General features: G+C 43.3%; 1 long non-coding RNA gene across 1 annotated transcript; it reads right to left on the bottom strand.

The window, feature by feature from the left end:
* Positions 1-13129: 13129 nt before the first annotated feature.
* On the bottom strand, positions 13130-14958 carry LOC144327908 (uncharacterized). The gene is made up of 2 exons (XR_013393074.1): positions 14669-14958; positions 13130-13798 (listed from the first exon to the last, which is right to left on the bottom strand). It is a non-coding gene; the product is annotated as an uncharacterized LOC144327908 (long non-coding RNA).
* Between the last annotated feature and the right edge of the window lie 4039 nt (positions 14959-18997).

Genomic DNA, 18997 nt, shown 5'->3' with positions numbered 1-18997 from the left:
AACTCTGCTCCTCCATAGCTTTCAGCGTAATGCAAGTTGTGTGGCTGATAAAATTGTTCCATATGAATGTTTTGGCTGTTTCCTGGACTGCTTTTCGGGCTGCTGTCCAGGGTGCTTCTTGGACGGGTTCTTTCACTCCGGCTATAAGGAGCTGCAGCATGGTTCCCAATCCTTATCCTGGAACCAATGCTCTTTGGTGTTCTGGCCCTTCTGTTTTGAAACCAGATCTGAACAGAAGAAAGGAGAGAACCAGTATAGAAGACATTGTTACCATAAATATGTCTTTTTGATCCAACAGAGAGAATTACATTTAATAAATTATGCTTATTCCTCTGGGGTTTCTCTTTAGTTCTCTGCAGCATTTTTCTACTCTCTTCAGCTCCACATTCAAATATCCCATGTTCATAATATCCACTTACTGTTAAATATATAGCTTCTAAGTTGGAATGACTAAATGGTGCTATTTGGCTGTATTTTTTTCTGCAGTATCAGAAAAAGCCAACTTTAAAAGCTGCACAAGTGTACATGCCAAGTGGATGGCTGCATACAAGACTTAACATCTCTGTGTGCATTTGTGTTGGAAGGCAACACTTTATGCCTGGCAATTGTTTTAAACATTCAATAAACTTAGCAATAGTAAATTTAAATAGCTCACTCAGAAGACCTACCCATTTGTTGTGCCCTGTTTGGGGTCTTCTGCCTCAGCCCCCCAAGTGTCCTGGGGGTAATGGACTAGGCAGGGAAGGGTTTATATATATATTTCCAAATGCCAATTTCTCTGTAGGAGAGAACTAAGTACTTGCTCAACTTTTACCAGAAAAAGCAATGCAGTTTAACTCGTTTTAGTCTCCGCAGTGCAAGCTGTTTATGGCTGCAGTCCTCTGCACATTACTTTGGGAGTTCGTGTTAACTGGATCAGGCTGCAAAGGCAGCCTATAAAACCAGATTTAATGTACTTTTAGCACTAAGCCTATCCATTGCAGAAATTAGATTTCTATGCTGGGTCACTGAAGATGTTTAAAAAATGATTTAAACCCAGAACCCACGATACGCCCCCCCCCTCCAAAAAACACACACCACGAAAGAGGAAGTTAGCTCTGGAACAAGGCGCCTTTCGCGATAAGCTGAGAGGTACACGGGTGAACTAAACAAAAAAAAAATCCTTCCAAGAGCACCTTAAAGACCAACTAAGTTAGTTATTGGTATGAGCTTTCGTGTGCATGCACACTTCTAAGACCTTCGACTACGCAAGGATTATTCTGAGCGTTTCAAATTGTTCCAGTATGTGCGGTTTAGGGAAGTCTTGGGAGCCCCCACCATCCCGATTCTTACGTGCACACGAGCTTCTTCAATTCCGATGCACCTCGCCAGCGCCACCCTGGTCTCGTATCCGGGGTACTGGTTCTCTGCAAAGGACTTTTTTAGGAGCTCGACGTGAGATGGGCTGAAAACAGTCCTTTTTCTCCTTCCTCCTCCGACTTTGGGGTGGCTTCCTCCTGGGAAAAGACAAAGAGGCAAATCTGAAGGAAGCGCTCGGCTTCAACTGAAGCGACGCTTGCAGATCTTCCTCCCTGAATTGGTTTTGCCTTAAAAATGGACACTAATTTTAAATAAACCTCCGGTTGCTCTGAACAAGGCTTGCATGAAAAACCCCCAAATAATTTAAAGTAAGAAGTTTCCGCTCTAATTTCTATGCCTGCCATCGTTTTCCGCATCCGATCCTAACCACGTTTATTGCGAAATTTAATCCTGTTTATGTGAAAGGGATTTAACATTCAGAAAGTGTGTGTGTAAATGCTTCATGCAGTAAAATGCAGTAAATGCTTCATGCTTATAAGTAAAGATGTGCAAACCAATCTTGCGAACTGTTTCCAACCGAAGACGTTTGAGCCCCTGTGTAATCCCTCCCCGGCTACCACAAATGGGTCTTTGAAAGCCTTCCCTACACCCTGACCCAGAAACAAAAACACCCTTCATTTATAAAAACCGTCGTTTATGAAAGCCTGAATTTATATCAATCATTTGAGCAATTTTTTTAAGACTAGTGAACTAAAAATCTTCTTAACAATCCTCTATTCTTACCTCGGCCGGTAGTTTTCATCTTGTAAAAAAGCTGCCTCGCTCTCTTCCAACAAAGCTGCTTTTCGCTTGCAAAGTGTCCTTGCTTTTCAAGGCGCGCTCCAGGTTTCTGGAGTTCGGTGCCTTTATAGCTCCTCCTGGCTGCCAATTGGCCGGCGCGTTTTCCTTCGAGAGAAGCGCTCCAATGGGGATGCGGCTTTTGGGGAGGCGCGAGTTTCAAGTTCACTTTTCAAGCGCTGCTTGACCAATCTAGATGGGCTGGAGCGCACCCTTCCCTTAGCATCTCCCCTTAGCAAAACTGGAAAATAGCCCCATAGACTGGGAGAATTAGTGCGCACAGTTGAAGAGAAGGGAATTGAGAAGACGGGTTGGGCAGCGAGAGAGCCAGACAGAGCTGTGGTTTATTTTTAAAAAAATATTATTATGAAGCTGTCATTTTACATACAGAGATGCACCAAGATTTAGGCATGTTGAAAGGCTTTGCCCAAGAAGCCTAGATGCAGCAAGGACACTCTGAAGCCCCCTGCCTTTTGAGATGAAGCAGGCGCCTTCACTGCACCCTTTGCGGCGCCTGCTATAAACTTTGTTTCCTTTACCTGCAAAAAGTTGCTATGCCTTTTAATCGGTGACTGTAGCTTGACTGTAATTGCATTTGGCATGTTTTCACTTTGACTTGTATAGATAATGTTCATGCTTTCGTAAGCCGCTTAGAGGTTTTCGTTAAGGTTAGGCGGTGCAAAACCTTGAAGGGAAGAATGTGAGTAACACCATTGCAAATAAAGGGAAGGCAAACTCCTCTTGCCAAGAAGTCAGTAGGTCTTTCAAGCCCAAGCGGTTGATGTTAGATGCTCAGAGTATTCAGCCCCGGACAGACGTCGCAACCAAATCCTGAATCTGCACAGTCTCAAGGCACTATCGCTTGTAACTGCAACGGGGTTGCATTCTGAGGGAAAGAGAACTTTCCGTTTCCTAGACTTGCTTCAGACGTTGCTGGTGCTTCCTTTCTTTTTCACTTCAATTATTTCTCTTTCTGTCTTTCTATCCCCACAACTTTCACGTGGGCATATTCCTCTGCCTTTCAGGGACTTGCGGCATCCAGATAGCCTGCCTCTCCACCCTACACCCGCGGCAAGATACTTGCCTCCGATCCTCAAAGGAACTGAAAACGTTCTGAAACCTTCCAGCTCATTCAATGAATGTTCCCAGTCCCTGGCAGTTTGTTAATCAAGAATGGTTCCCTGTTGGTACATTCTTTGTTATTTTTGCCTAAGAAAATTAACACAAGGGACCCTTCCTAAGTGTACCTATAAACCCTAATCATAGGTATGCTGACGCAGAATCGGCAAGGAAACTTTTTTTCGAGTAAGAACTACATTTTTTGTGGTGAGCTATGGGAAATTCAATATATTTTTCAAAATGGTTTTTTTTTAAAGTATTCGCAGAGTGTTTTTTATGTGTAGATTCCACCCAGGGCAGCCGATAACGCTGCAGTCTTTCCTCATCCACACCAGATGACACACCACCTAGTACCTTTCCTTTCACTAAGATTTAGCAGTCCCTCCTGCGTAATGATGCACTCCGCTCTCCACCACTATATCTCTCTCCAGAACTGTTCTAGCATCTAGATTACGGCATTTTGCCTATGCTATACAGAGAGCAGCTTGGAATCAGGGGCAGATCTCCTGCGAAACCAATGAATCTTAAGATTCTGGGCACCTAATCTCAGAGGGTTTTAGTTCACAAGCATAAAGATTTTTATACACACCAGTGTCTTTGACACCTGAGACAACCCAGAACAGAAATTCTAATCAAAATCTGATTTTTTAAATGTGGTGATCTGTTGAAGAAGACAACAGTGGTTACCCAGAAGTGATTGCGAGTTGTGAAGGGGACCCCAGAACAGCTCAAGCTACAGGGCCCCTAAAATGTAGGTCTGTCACTGCTTGGGACTGATGTTGGGATAACTGTAACTGGTGTTGGGAGAACTGATGTGCATTGCCATTCAAATGGTGTGTATGTGCCGTTCCTTGTGACAAATTATGTGGGATGGGGCTTTCCTGGGACCCACCCCCCTATTTTATTCAAGCTGGCACCCCTGATAATGGATGTACCCCCCCTTGCCTGGCATCACTTTAATGTTTTTGTATGTGTCAGGTGAAGACATTTAGATTTAGTTTCAGCTTTGGATCTTGTTCTTATTGCAGGTTTTATCCTCCAGTCTTAGCTTTTTTTTAATCTCAATTGGGAGTTGTTTTAATCTTGCCTTTTATCTATTGTATTACATTTACCTATCTCTCTAGAGCTGTTTTAGCATCTAGATTCTGGCATTTTGCCTATGTTAAACAGAGAGCAGCTTGGAATAAGGGGCAGATCTCCTACGAAAGCAATGAATCTTAAGATTCTGGGCGCCAAATCCCAGAGGGGCCCCAGGCCTGAATTTAGTTCACAAACATAAACATTTTTATTCACTCCAGTGACTTTGACACATGTGACAACCCAGAACAGAAATTCTTTTTTTAAAATGTGGTAATCTGTCAGGGAACAACCCCGTTGAAGACGACAACAGTGGTTACCCAGAACTCATCGCTAGTTGTGAAGGGGCCCCCAGAACAGCTCAAGTTCAGGACCCCCAAAATGTAGGTCTGTCACTGCTTGGGACTGATGTTGGGAGAACTGTAAGAGTCATCTGTTGTTGCGTTTAAAAACAGCAGACGAGGGGAGGAGAGTAGAGATTCAGAACTATTTGTGGCACTGGGGAAGAGGTGTAAATGCCATGCTATTTTACCCATCAGAACTAATATTTGCCCAATAAGGGGGTTGCAAGTCACAGGCACCATGCAGCAAGAGATTTGCTTCCCTCACTTTAACTAGAACCTAGGATCCAGCAATAAAGAGCTTAGTACAAAAGCCATACACTTAGAATACAAGAATTATGAGCCCAGGAACTTGTTTGGAGAATCAGAATTAATGGGAGCTCACAGGCTTTCCACACGTAAATCCGTTCCCGGTTAACTCAAGTATTCTTAATCTCAGCAGTATAATGTAGAGGGGGGAGGGGATTATTTTGCGGTTACTGTATTTATAAACACGGGGAGGTGAGGTCAGCAATCCTTTGTGATCTACTGCAAAACACCCAGCGTTCTTCCCACCACTGCCATGCAAAGGAATCAGCAATTTAGAAAGCAATTAAGACTGGGGGTGGGTGGGAAAGGGATTAATTTCTCCCCCCATCCCACCCCATGCATACAAGCAGGTGATGCGTTATCACAGATCTCCAGTTCAGATAATTCAGAAAAGGGCAAGCAGAGTGATCAAGTGGATGGATCAATGAGGAAAGCTTGGAGCATTGGGGACTTTTTGGTTTAGAGAAAAGTTGGATAAGACGTGGCATGACAGAAATTTATAAAATTTTGCATTGCATGGAGAAAGGGGATAGAGAAAAATCTCTCCCACTAATCTACACTTTTAAAAGCTACAATCCTAAAATCATTGAACTTTCCCCCCTTGCAGTTTGCCTTTGCTGTTTTCTTACATTTTTAATGGATGCTTCTTGTTTTGATATATTGATGTAAACCACTTTGTGAGGTTCATTTCAAAAGCAGTACATAAGTAAATGAAATGGGAGGGATTGAGAGGGACGTATTTCTGACTAAATGGATCTGTCATGATTTATAATAATTAAAAATCATGATCAACCAAAAATAAAAGAGAGAAAAAACTTCCAAGCAGAGGCGGATTTAGGGCAACACAGCCCCCCCCCCCCGCTGAGCCTGGAGGGGCCAGAGGGGAGCAGAAGGATGAAGGAATGAAAGGAGCAGAAGGGAAGGCGAGAGGGGGCAGCCTTCCTCCGAGGCCAGACATGCTAATACGCTTATCTCGCCTCACGGGTGGGTCCCCCCTGCGGGGTGGGGGGTCATCATGTGAAGGAGTGAGGGATAGGCGGCCGTTGGGACGAGAAAGAGGAGCGGGAAGGACACACCCCCCCCGTTGCCCCAGCAAGACGTTGGTTATAGCGCTGATGCTGCGGGAAAGTAATAAGGGAAGACAATGGCGAGAGGGAAGCCCTTCAGAGTTATCTCGCAGCCTGTCCCCAGGCGCCACCATCTTCCCTCCGGCATATACAGTGGTACCTCTAGTTCACAGGCAACCCTCTTATAAAGCTTCATTGAATGCAGTAGAGCAAAACCTGGGGGGGGGGGATTAAGAGCAAGAAAATGAAATAAAGTGTTCAAAATACCCCCCCACAAAGTTTTAATAGATGTATGTGCCTTAGCCTGCAACATGGGCATTTATAAGTTAAACTTATACGTCTTTAAAGCTTTGGAGAGCAACTTTACACACTCAGGGTAGGAAAATCAATTCAACCTTATATCCCCGTCTCAAAGTTCTGTGTTTTAAAAAATGGAAGACTCATGAATGGAAACCAAACTTATTAACACAGAAAAGTGTTACTAAATTTACTTATAGCAGGATCTACAAATATACAAAGAAAATATAGCAACTTCCCACCACATTTATTTCCCCCTACTCTAGCCTCAAATACAGAGACTCAAAAAGAAAAGGAAAGGGGCAGAAAGGCATTGGTGCATTAAAATGTGTCCCAGGAATATTCAGCCATTAGAATACCTGACCTTTTTATCTCTAGAACCACATGTACCGCACAACTGACTTTTTTCTATGGGAAAATTAAGCCCATGTTTATATGCTTGCACACAGGAAAGTGAATGTTTCAGTAAATGGAAAGTTAAAGGAAGACTCCAGACAAGCTCGTCTTTATTGAAGACTTTCTTTATTGAAGTATAACCTGTGGATGTGAGCTTCATCTGTAAGAAATTGTCAAGCGTTTGTTAATGCCAAGTGGATGGCTGCATACAAGACTTAACATCTCTGTGTGCATTTGTGCTGGAAGGCAATTGTTTTAAAAATTCCATAAATATAGTAATAGTAATTTTAAATACATCACTCAGAAGACCTACCCATTTGTTCTGCCCTGTTTGGGGTCAGAATCTCAGAAAACTCAGAATCTGCATTAAATGAATGTGTGCTGTGCATAAATGTACTGGGAAGGAAAAGGAAGCCTTAATCAGGAACCAGGATTTCTGAACAAGTGTGGGCACCATTTCTTCCTAAATTTGAAAAGGAGGGAGCACAACCCACCCACCCTTTACAAAAAGCCTTTACATCCACGATACAACCCCCCCCCCCAAAAAAAAAGCTGAGAGGCACCCGGGAGAACTAAGGCCTTCGACTACGCAAGGATTATTCTGAGCGTTTCAAATGGTTCCAGTATGTGCGGTTTAGGGAAGTCTTGGGAGCCCCCACCACCCCGATTCTTACGTGCACACGATCTTCTTCGACTCCGATGCACCTCGCCAGCGCCTCCCTAGTCTGGTATCCGGGGTACTGGTTCTCTTCAAACTCCTTCTTTAAAAGCTCGATTTGGGCAGGGGTGAAAACGGTCCTTTTTCTCCTATCTCCTCCGACTTTGGGGTACCTTCCTCCTGGGAAAAGACAAAGAGGCAAATCTGAAGGAAGCGCTGGGCAAGCTTAAACTGAAGCGACGCTTGCAGATCTTGCTCCCGACATGGAAAGCTCAGGGCTTAATAATCATTTTTTTAAAAGTTTCTCCTACCTTCCTTGTTGGTTGCCATCATGAAAAAACTCCCTCAGGTTCGTTCTCTCTGCAGGGGATTCGGTCTGGGCATTTATCTCGTTGGGCGACCCCACCCTTACTTCTCAACCAATACGAGGGAGTCATCCCACCCTTACTTCTCTACCAATACGAGGTTTCCCGGTTGCGGAATGCCCTCCCAGTCAGCTGCCCCGTCTTCATCATTTTTGCGTTTCACCCTTACTTCTCAACCAATAGAAACAGTTACATTCTCTTTCAAAAAATCAGTTGCTTTGCCAAACTGGCTCAAACCCCTCCCTCCGTCGACACCCCTTTGGCAATTGACTCTTCATCTGAATGGAAGAGGAGAGAGAGAGAGAGAGAGAGAGAGAGAGAGAGAGAGAGAGAGATCTTTCGGGCGCCTGCTACACCTTTTCTTTGCCAAGCCACACCCGAATTGTACAAAAATGACACTTGCGAGGTCCAACCAAAGAACCCCCCCCCCCCACACACACACACTTTAGCACACACTTCGTATCTTAAACGGGTACTCTCCTTTTTAAAAAGGTTTTGTTGTTGTTCTAAAAAGAAGCAAGTGTAAATTATTTCATATCGACAAAGAAGCTGGGAACAACTTAATCCCAATACCCCTCATTTCAGCCTCTGCCGTCTAAATAAATTAGTGCATCGCCTTGGATGGAGGCTCTGGCAACTGCCAGCGAATGCGAATAATACTGTATACATAAGAGCGGCGGCAACCGAAGAAAGAAATCTAAGCTATGTAAGCAAGCTATAGTTTATTAACATATGATTAAAATTGCATTCATTTTTCGCTAGTTTTGAAGACTTAGCTTACGTTCTTTTAAAAACGGTGCATTGGATATTCAAGGTCACCCGCCATCTTAGAAGAGGAGATCCTTGCACCAAGAATGCCTTTTCCAAGCTGGTACCTGCAAGTTAGGATTCGTATGTTAATCTTTTATAAACCCAAATAAATAAATAAGACGACAGTGCCGTTGTAGTTGGTTTAATTTGCTTTAATTCAGTCTGGACGGCCAGCCCATTTAAAGAGGTTCCCCGGTTGCGGAATGCTCTCTCTAGTGAGCTGCCCCGTCTAATTAGGACGTTTAATTAGGAATTTGAAAATATTCCTGTTTGTTCAGGCATTTGGTGGCTGCTGAATAATGTTCCTGACAACCCCGAGATCCGCGGGCAGAAGAATAGTTGAAAAAACAAACCAACAAACCTCCTATAATTACTTTTAGGATTCTTCCTAACTGAAATTGCTTTTAGGTGTTTGCAATTGTTATTTTTTTAATGTTCGAAATGTTTTAGAATGTTTTTCCTTTTTTTTTTTTTTATTGTGGACTGTTTCTGTTTGCCGATGTGGGCTCCGAAGGGCGGCGTATAAATTCAGTAAATAAAAACCATAAGAACATAGAATTGGGTTTATTTGTAGGAGGACGAGGAAAGGAAAACAAGCAAGCATAGTCGAGGTATCAAATACATAGCTGCGTTTCAACCTATTACTGTATAAGTTCGTTTATACATTATGTCCCTTTCTCCTCCAAGATTCAAAGATCACAATGTTTCACCGCATAAATTATAATTTGACAAACTTAAAGCAGAATGTACCACAAAGTAACTTCCTAATATGAACAGTAGCAATGCCAATTTGATATTAGCGCTTTGCTGATGGTTGTTTTAATGAACATTTAAACTTCATGGCTACTGAAACACACGGACCAGGAGGTCAAGTTTCTGTTCGGAAATACGTGTTGAAGTGTTGAATTTACACTGGGAGGACGCCTAAATGGGCAGTTTCAGTAGGCTGACCTTTCCTGTAACTCGAGGGGTGTTTTCTATTGGGGATTTTGAGCAGGACACCGAGAGCAACCTAACCCCCAACCTCTGAGCTGCGACAGACTTGCATCGCAGGGCTCTTGTGTCAGTCCCACAAACCCACGGAGAAGGGATTGCATTGGGATTGCATTCCGTTTCAGATACGAAGTGTGTGCAGCCTTGTAAAGGGGGGGGGGGGTGGGCGTGTTCTTTGGTTGGACCGCAAGTGTGATTTTTGTACGATGCAGGTGTGGGACACGCCCCTTTATTCAGTTGTGGCGTAGTTACTTGCACTGACTTGGCAGTTTAAGGTTGGAACCACTGCTTAAAACCAAGGGCTAAGGACGAAATCACAGACTAAAGTAGGTCAAAGTCAATTGGTTATTACTGGCGGCCGAAGAGTCAACGGCCAAAGGGGTGGCCAGGGAGGGAGGGAGGGAGGGGATTGACTCACTTTAGCAAAACAACTGAAAGAAAAGGTGACTCCCTCTTATTTAGCAGTCTCTGCTGCGTAATGATGCCCTCTCTTCACCACCACTCAACTCTTTCCCTCTTTCAGAGAGATGGATGTGGGGAAATAAATCCCGCACCTTCCACTCACAGAGACATCACTTTGATGTTTTTGTATGTGTCAGGTGAAGACATTTAGATTTAGTTTCAGCTTTGGGTCTTGTTCTTATTGCAGATTTTATCCTCCAACCTTAGCTTTTTGATCTCAATTGGGAGTTGTTTTAATCTTGCCTTTTATCTATTGTATTACATTTATCTATCTCTCTAAAGCTGTTCTAGCATATAGATTCTGTCATTTTGCCTATGTTATAGCTTGGAATCAGGGGCAGATCTCCTACGAAACCAATGAATTTTAAGATTCTGGGCGCCAAATCCCAGAACATAAGTAAATGAAATGGTAGGGATTGAGAGGGACGTATTTCTGACTATATGGATCTGTCTTGATTTATAATAATTAAAAATCATGATCAATCAAAGATAAAATAGAACCAAAAACATCTTTTGCAACTTATATGGATGGCATCACAGAGAGCATAAAACACCCAAGCTTCAATAAAGAATTAAACCATGTGGGTGAACCAAAAGGTCTTCACTAGATGATTTAGAGAAGATAAAGAAGGCACCAGGAAAGACTCACTGAGGAGGCTGTTCCATAGCTGGGGTGCTACTGCCAATAAAGCTCTCTCTCCCTGATCGACACCCACTTCATCTCATTTCCGTTTCAAATATTAAAATTTTTATATTACTCAAATAAGTCCAATTTGACTGTGGGCAATGTGTTATGCCTGCAGATATCAGAAAAACTGGAGTTGTGTCTTGACATTTCCTTCAAAAGCTCAATGTATATTTTAAAAGAGCAAGCTTCAAATAACAAGCCCCTTGTGAGTAGGTTGTTTTTCAGAAAGTGTAGCCTTGTTGAAGAAAAGTATAGTGGAAATTTGATTAAACAAAAGAGTGCTGGAACAGAGACATAGCAGACACAGCATTCTTGGAAGGGCTTTATAGTCTAGCTGCAGTTTTCAAACAAATGCCCGCCAACAGTCAGCATTTGGACAGCAGACTAAGCAGGCATTCAGGTCACCTAAATACGGTGAGAAGTATTATATTTCCATTTAAATTACAGTAATTGTTTTTAAGTTGCCTTTGGCCATTTGTTTATTTATTTCATTAAATGTATACACCACTTGATTGTAAAACCAAAAACTGCAACGTTGAGGGGTGGGAATCGATCATACTTCAAAACATACAGATTAATATTACCTTAAATTAGCACAGACCCATTGAATGATATCTGTGTCCTTGTTTTCGACAGTGCTGTGGTGGTCACCATTTACTCTTCCTCCAATGAGTTCTGGGAGGCACCTACTGGGCTATCACTCTAGAAACCCTTTCTCTCACCTAAGGGAATCTAACAGGAGCTGGTAGATGGTTTACTCCTAGGCATGTGCAGAGTGCTTACCCCTCATCATTTGGCAATCGCCCAGGGAATGCTAGTGCTCAGGGCCCTCAGGGCTTTCCTTATGGAGGAGGGAGAGAAACACCAGCCGAATTCCCAGGTCCAGGTTCAGAAAAGGAGGCAAGGATGAAAAGGGGGCACAGGCTTCAGGGGGAAATTCTCCCTGGGTTGCATTTGCCTGAGCTGACGCCCCAGCCACCTTGGCCAGACTTACTCCTGGAGGGGGGTCAGCAGGGCCGGCCCAAGACATTTGGTCCCCTGAGACGAGTCCCAAAACTGTCCCCCCCAGGGAAGAATGGAGATTGTTGGGGGATCAAGGTCAAATGGCGAAGAAAGGCGGGAAGAGACCAGTGGCGCCTCCTCTTTGCCCCGAGGCAGATTTGGAGTGGGGTAGAAGTGGAAGTGAGGAAGATCCAGCTCCCAAGCAGAGGCGGATTTAGGGCAGCCCAGCCGGTCCCCCCCGTCGAGCCTGGAGGGGCCACAGGGGAGCAGAAGGATGGAGGAATGAAAGGAGCAGACTGGGAGGCGAGAGGGGGCAGCCTTCCTCAGGGGCCAGACATGCTAATGCGCTTATCTCGCCTCACGGGTGGGTCCCCCCTGCGGGGTGGGGTGGGGGGGTCATTGTGTGAAGAGGGAGCGAAGAGGAGACCGAGGGGAGGGGGGGAGAAGCGGGGAGACCAGGGAGGGGGGGAGGGCGGCCAAGGTGACGCCGCAGGGGAAGCCTTGGCCAAAAGGCGCGAAGGCAGGACAGGCGGGGGCGCATAGAGTAGAGGGAGTGGGGGATGGGCGGCCGTTGGGCCCAGAAAGAGGAGCGGGAAGGACACCCCTCCCCCTGTTGCCCCAGCAAGACGTTGGTTATAGCGCAGATGCTGAGGGAACGTAATAAGGGAAGACAATGGCGAGAGGGAAGCCCTTCAGAGTTATCTGGTAGCCGCTCCCCAGGCGCCACCACAGGGCGCGGCTATCTTCCCTCCGGCATATACAGTGGTACCTCTAGTTCACAGGCAACCCTCCCATAAAGCTTCATTGAAGGCAGTAGAGCACAAACCTTGGGGGGTGGGAATAAGGGCAAGAAAATGAAATAAAGTGTTCAAAATATCCCCCCACAAAGTTTTTAATAGATATAAATGCCCATGTTGCAGGCTAAGGCACATACAAGTTAAACTAAGGTGTCTTTAAAGCTTCGGAGAGCAACTTTACACACTCATGGTAGGAAAATCAATTCAACCTTATATCCCCATCTCAAACTTCTGCGTTTTAAAAAATGGAAGACTCATTAATGGAAACCAAACTTATTACCACAGAAAAGTGTTATTAAATTGATTTATACCAGGATCAACAAATATACTTTTGCATACAAAGAAAATATAGCAACTTCCCACCACATTTATTTTCCCTTACTCTAGCCTCAAATACAGAGACTCAAAAAGAAAAAGAAAGGGGCAGAAAGCCATTGGTGCATTAAAATGTGGCTCAGGAATATTCAGCCATTAGTAGACCTGACCTTTTATCTCTAGAACCACAACTGACTTTTTTCTATGGGAAAATTAAGCCCATGTTTATATGCTTGCACAAAGGAAAGTGAATGTTTCAGTAAACGGAAAGTTAAAGGAAGACTCCAGACAAGCTCGTAAAGGAACAAACTTTATTCAAAACATCGAAGTCATACATTAAAAGGCATTAAAAGAGGGAGCTTGGAAAATATGTACAGGATAGAAAGGAAGGAGTTGGGAAGCTAATCTGGAACCTGACTTAAAGCGAAAAACTGAGAGTCCCAAGCACTTCCATCAACATTCTGCATTTGTACAGGATTTGTAGCTGAATTATATCCCGGTTCCAGACCAAGGAGTATAAGTGCTTGATGCCATGAAGAAGTTACTAGATGATGGTGGAGGCTGCCTCACCATCTCCGCACCGTAATATGGAACTGGGCAGTTGCTCGCCTGGGAAGTCTCATAAAGCCCAGTTCCACAAAAAGCAGCTTGCTGGTAATAAGCAGGGTTCAATTCCAGGGAGCTCTGCTGTTGCGGGGCACACTCTCCTGGTTGCGTGTTGTTGAGAGGTGGCTGCCACAACTCTGCTCCTCCATAGCTTTCAGCGTAATGCAAGTTGTGTGGCTGATAAAATTGTTCCATATGAATGTTTTGGCTGTTTCCTGGACTGCTTCCTGGGCTGCTGTCCAGGCTGCTTCTTGGACGGGTTCTTTCACTCCGGCTATAAGGAGCTGCAGCATGGTTCCCGATCCTTATCCTGGAACCAATGCTCTTTGGTGTTCTGGCCCTTCTGTTTTGAAACCAGATCTGAACAGAAGAAAGAAGAGAACCAATATAGAAGACATTGTTACCATGAATATGTCTTTTTGATCCAACAGAGAGAATTGCATTTAATAAATTATGCTTATTCCTCTGGGGTTTCTCTTTAGTTCTCTGCAGCATTTTTCTACTCTCTTCAGCTCCGCATTCAAATATCCCATGTTCATAATATCCAGTTACTGTTAATCATAAAGCTTCTAAGTTGGAATGACTAAATACTGCTACAGTATTTGGTTGTATTTTGTTCTGCAGTATCAGAAAAAGCCACCTTTAAAAGCTGCACAAGTGTACAGTTCCACTAGACTTTCTTTATTGAAGTATAACCTGTGGATGTGAGCTTCATCTGTAAGAAATTGTCAAGCGTTTGTTAATGCCAAGTGGATGGCTGCATACAAGACTTAACATCTCTGTGTGCATTTGTGCTGGAAGGCAATTGTTTTAAAAATTCCATAAATATAGTAATAGTAATTTTAAATACATCACTCAGAAGACCTACCCATTTGTTCTGCCCTGTTTGGGGTCAGAATCTCAGAAAACTCAGAATCTGCATTAAATGAATGTGTGCTGTGCATAAATGTACTGGGAAGGAAAAGGAAGCCTTAATCAGGAACCAGGATTTCTGAACAAGTGTGGGCACCATTTCTTCCTAAATTTGAAAAGGAGGGAGCACAACCCACCCACCCTTTACAAAAAGCCTTTACATCCACGATACAACCCCCCCCCCCCAAAAAAAAAGCTGAGAGGCACCCGGGAGAACTAAGGCCTTCGACTACGCAAGGATTATTCTGAGCGTTTCAAATGGTTCCAGTATGTGCGGTTTAGGGAAGTCTTGGGAGCCCCCACCACCCCGATTCTTACGTGCACACGATCTTCTTCGACTCCGATGCACCTCGCCAGCGCCTCCCTAGTCTGGTATCCGGGGTACTGGTTCTCTTCAAACTCCTTCTTTAAAAGCTCGATTTGGGCAGGGGTGAAAACGGTCCTTTTTCTCCTATCTCCTCCGACTTTGGGGTACCTTCCTCCTGGGAAAAGACAAAGAGGCAAATCTGAAGGAAGCGCTGGGCAAGCTTAAACTGAAGCGACGCTTGCAGATCTTGCTCCCGACATGGAAAGCTCAGGGCTTAATAATCATTTTTTTAAAAGTTTCTCCTACCTTCCTTGTTGGTTGCCATCATGAAAAAACTCCCTCAGGTTCGTTCTCTCTGCAGGGGATTCGGTCTGGGCATTTATCTCGTTGGGCGACCCCACCCTTACTTCTCAACCAATACGAGGGAGTCATCCCACCCTTACTTCTCTACCAATACGAGGTTTCCCGGTTGCGGAATGCCCTCCCAGTCAGCTGCCCCGTCTTCATCATTTTTGCGTTTCACCCTTACTTCTCAACCAATAGAAACAGTTACATTCTCTTTCAAAAAATCAGTTGCTTTGCCAAAGTGGCTCAAACCCCTCCCTCCGTCGACACCCCTTTGGCAATTGACTCTTCATCTGAATGGAAGAGGAGAGAGAGAGAGAGAGAGAGAGAGAGAGAGAGAGAGAGAGAGAGAGAGAGAGAGAGAGAGAGAGAGAGAGATCTTTCGGGCGCCTGCTACACCTTTTCTTTGCCAAGCCACACCCGAATTGTACAAAAATGACACTTGCGAGGTCCAACCAAAGAACCCCCCCCCCACACACACACACTTTAGCACACACTTCGTATCTTAAACGGGTACTCTCCTTTTTAAAAAGGTTTTGTTGTTGTTCTAAAAAGAAGCAAGTGTAAATTATTTCATATCGACAAAGAAGCTGGGAACAACTTAATCCCAATACCCCTCATTTCAGCCTCTGCCGTCTAAATAAATTAGTACATCGCCTTGGATGGAGGCTCTGGCAACTGCCAGCGAATGCGAATAATACTGTATACATAAGAGCGGCGGCAACCGAAGAAAGAAATCTTTTTTTTTTTTAAAAAAAAGTTTTTATTGCATTTTTCCAAACATAGACAGAGAAAAAAAGAAACAAAAAGAAGATACAAAGAATCATAACCTTTCAACAACTTATTTCTATCGAGCTTCCCCGCATCTCCCGCACAATGCATTCTTAACAATAAATTTATCAGCAAATTATAACCTTGTTTCATGTGTTTCTTTTGTACTTTCAATTGCAGTTTAAGTTTAAATCCCTTGTTGTCCATTTACTCTAAAAACAGAACATATTATCATTTTTAACATTTAAACATTGATTCTTTCAATAATGTTATCCAATTTCGTAAATGTTGCACTCTCCTTACTGGGGCTAGCACTTCAAATTATACATCATTTTATAGTTCATATAACTTATAAAATTTTTGCAAGTAATTCTTGAATTTTTTCCAGTCCTCCTCCATTGCTTCTTCTCCCAGGTCTCGGATTCTGGCAGTCATTTCGGCCAACTCCATGTAGTCAATCAGTTGCGTTTGCCACTCTTCCAGCGTGGGCAAATCTTGAATCTTCCAATATTTGGCGATCAAAATTCTTGCTGCTGTAGTAGCATACATAAAAAACGTTCTATCCTTCTTTAACACCTTTTGGCCGACAATACCCAAGAGGAAGGCCTCCGGTTTTTTAGGGAAGGTGTACTTAAACACCTTTTTTAACTCGTTGTAGATCATTTCCCAGAAGACCTTCACTTCGGCAACCGAAGAAAGAAATCTAAGCTATGTAAGCAAGCTATAGTTTATTAACATATGATTAAAATTGCATTCATTTTTCGCTAGTTTTGAAGACTTAGCTTACGTTCTTTTAAAAACGGTGCATTGGATATTCAAGGTCACCCGCCATCTTAGAAGAGGAGATCCTTGCACCAAGAATGCCTTTTCCAAGCTGGTACCTGCAAGTTAGGATTCGTATGTTAATCTTTTATAAACCCAAATAAATAAATAAGACGACAGTGCCGTTGTAGTTGGTTTAATTTGCTTTAATTCAGTCTGGACGGCCAGCCCATTTAAAGAGGTTCCCCGGTTGCGGAATGCTCTCTCTAGTGAGCTGCCCCGTCTAATTAGGACGTTTAATTAGGAATTTGAAAATATTCCTGTTTGTTCAGGCATTTGGTGGCTGCTGAATAATGATCCTGACAACCCCGAGATCCGCGGGCAGAAGAGTAGTTGAAAAAACAAACCAACAAACCTCCTATAATTACTTTTAGGATTCTTCCTAACTGAAATTGCTTTTAGGTGTTTGCAATTGTTATTTTTTTAATGTTCGAAATGTTTTAGAATGTTTTTCCTTTTTTTTTTGTTTTTAAATTGTGGACTGTTTCTGTTTGCCGATGTGGGCTCCGAAGGGCGGCGTATAAATTCAGGAAATAAAAACCATAAGAACATAGAATTGGGTTTATTTGTAGGAGGACGAGGAAAGGAAAACAAGCAAGCATAGTTGAGGTATCAAATACATAGCTGCGTTTCAACCTATTACTGTATAAGTTCGTTTATACATTATGTCCCTTTCTCCTCCAAGATTCAAAGATCACAATGTTTCACCGCATAAATTATAATTTGACAAATTTAAAGCAGAATGTACCACAAAGTAACTTCCTAATATGAACAGTAGCAATGCCAATTTGATATTAGCGCTTTGCTGATGGTTGTTTTAATGAACATTTAAACTTCATGGCTACTGAAACACACCGACCAGGAGGTCAAGTTTCTGTTCTGAAATACGTGTTGAAGTGTTGAATATTTACACTGGGAGGACGCCTAAGGGGACAGTTTCAGTAGGCTGACCTTTCCTGTAACTCGAGGGGTGTTTTCTATTGGGGATTTTGGGCAGGAAACCGAGAGCAACCTAACCCCCAACCTCTGAGCTGCGACAGACTTGCATCGCAGGGCTCTTGTGTCAGTCCCACAAACCCACGGAGAAGGGATTGCATTGGGATTGCATTCCGTTTCAGATACGAAGTGTGTGCAGCCTTGTAAAGGGGGGGGTGGGCGTGTTCTTTGGTTGGACCGCAAGTGTGATTTTTGTACGATGCAGGTGTGGGACACGCCCCTTTATTCAGTTGTGGCGTAGTTACTTGCACTGACTTGGCAGTTTAAGGTTGGAACCACTGCTTAAAACCAAGGGCTAAGGACGAAATCACAGACTAAAGTAGGTCAAAGTCAATTGGTTATTACTGGCGGCCGAAGAGTCAACGGCCAAAGGGGTGGCGAGGGAGGGAGGGAGGGGATTGACTCAGTTTAGCAAAACAACTGAAAAAAGGTGACTCCCTCTTATTTAGCAGTCTCTGCTGCGTAATGATGCCCTCTCTTCACCACCACTCAACTCTTTCCCTCTTTCAGAGAGATGGATGTGGGGAAATAAATCCCGCACCTTCCACTCACAGAGACATCACTTTGATGTTTTTGTATGTGTCAGGTGAAGAATTTAGATTTAGTTTCAGCTTTGGATCTTGTTCTTATTGCAGATTTTATCCCCCAACCTTAGCTTTTTGATCTCAATTGGGAGTTGTTTTAATCTTGCCTTTTATCTATTGTATTACATTTATCTATCTCTCTAAAGCTGTTCTAGCATGTAGATTCTGTCATTTTGCCTATGTTATACACAGAGTAGCTTGGAATCAGGGGCAGATATCCTACGAAACCAATGAATTTTAAGATTCTGGGCGCCAAATCCCAGAACATAAGTAAATGAAATGGTAGGGATTGAGAGGGACGTATTTCTGACTATATGGATCTGTCTTGATTTATAATAATTAAAAATCATGATCAACCAAAGATAAAAGAGAACCAAAAACATCTTTTGCAACTTATATGGATGGCATCACAGAGAGCATAAAACACCCAAGCTTCAATAAAGAATTAAACCATGTGGGTGAACCAAAAGGTCTTCACTAGATGATTTAGAGAAGATAAAGAAGGCACCAGGAAAGACTCACTGAGGAGGCTGTTCCATAGCTGGGGTGCTACTGCCAATAAAGCTCTCTCTCCCTGATCGACACCCACTTCATCTCATTTCCGTATCAAATATTAAAATTATTATATTACTCAAATAAGTCCAATTTGACTGTGGGCAATGTGTTATGCCTGCAGATATCAGAAGAACTGGAGTTGTGTCTTGACATTTCCTTCAAAAGCTCAATGTATATTTTAAAAGAGCAAGCTTCAAATAACCATCTAAGCTCTTTAAATACCCATGACACTTCCATGCATTAAGATTGGCTAAATATTCTTTTCAC

Source organism: Podarcis muralis, chromosome 6 (genome assembly GCF_964188315.1).
Source record: "Podarcis muralis chromosome 6, rPodMur119.hap1.1, whole genome shotgun sequence".
NCBI classification, from domain to species: Eukaryota; Metazoa; Chordata; class Lepidosauria; order Squamata; family Lacertidae; genus Podarcis; species Podarcis muralis.
The sequence above is the reverse complement of the archived record's forward strand: the minus strand, read 5'-3'. Positions and strand labels throughout refer to the sequence as shown.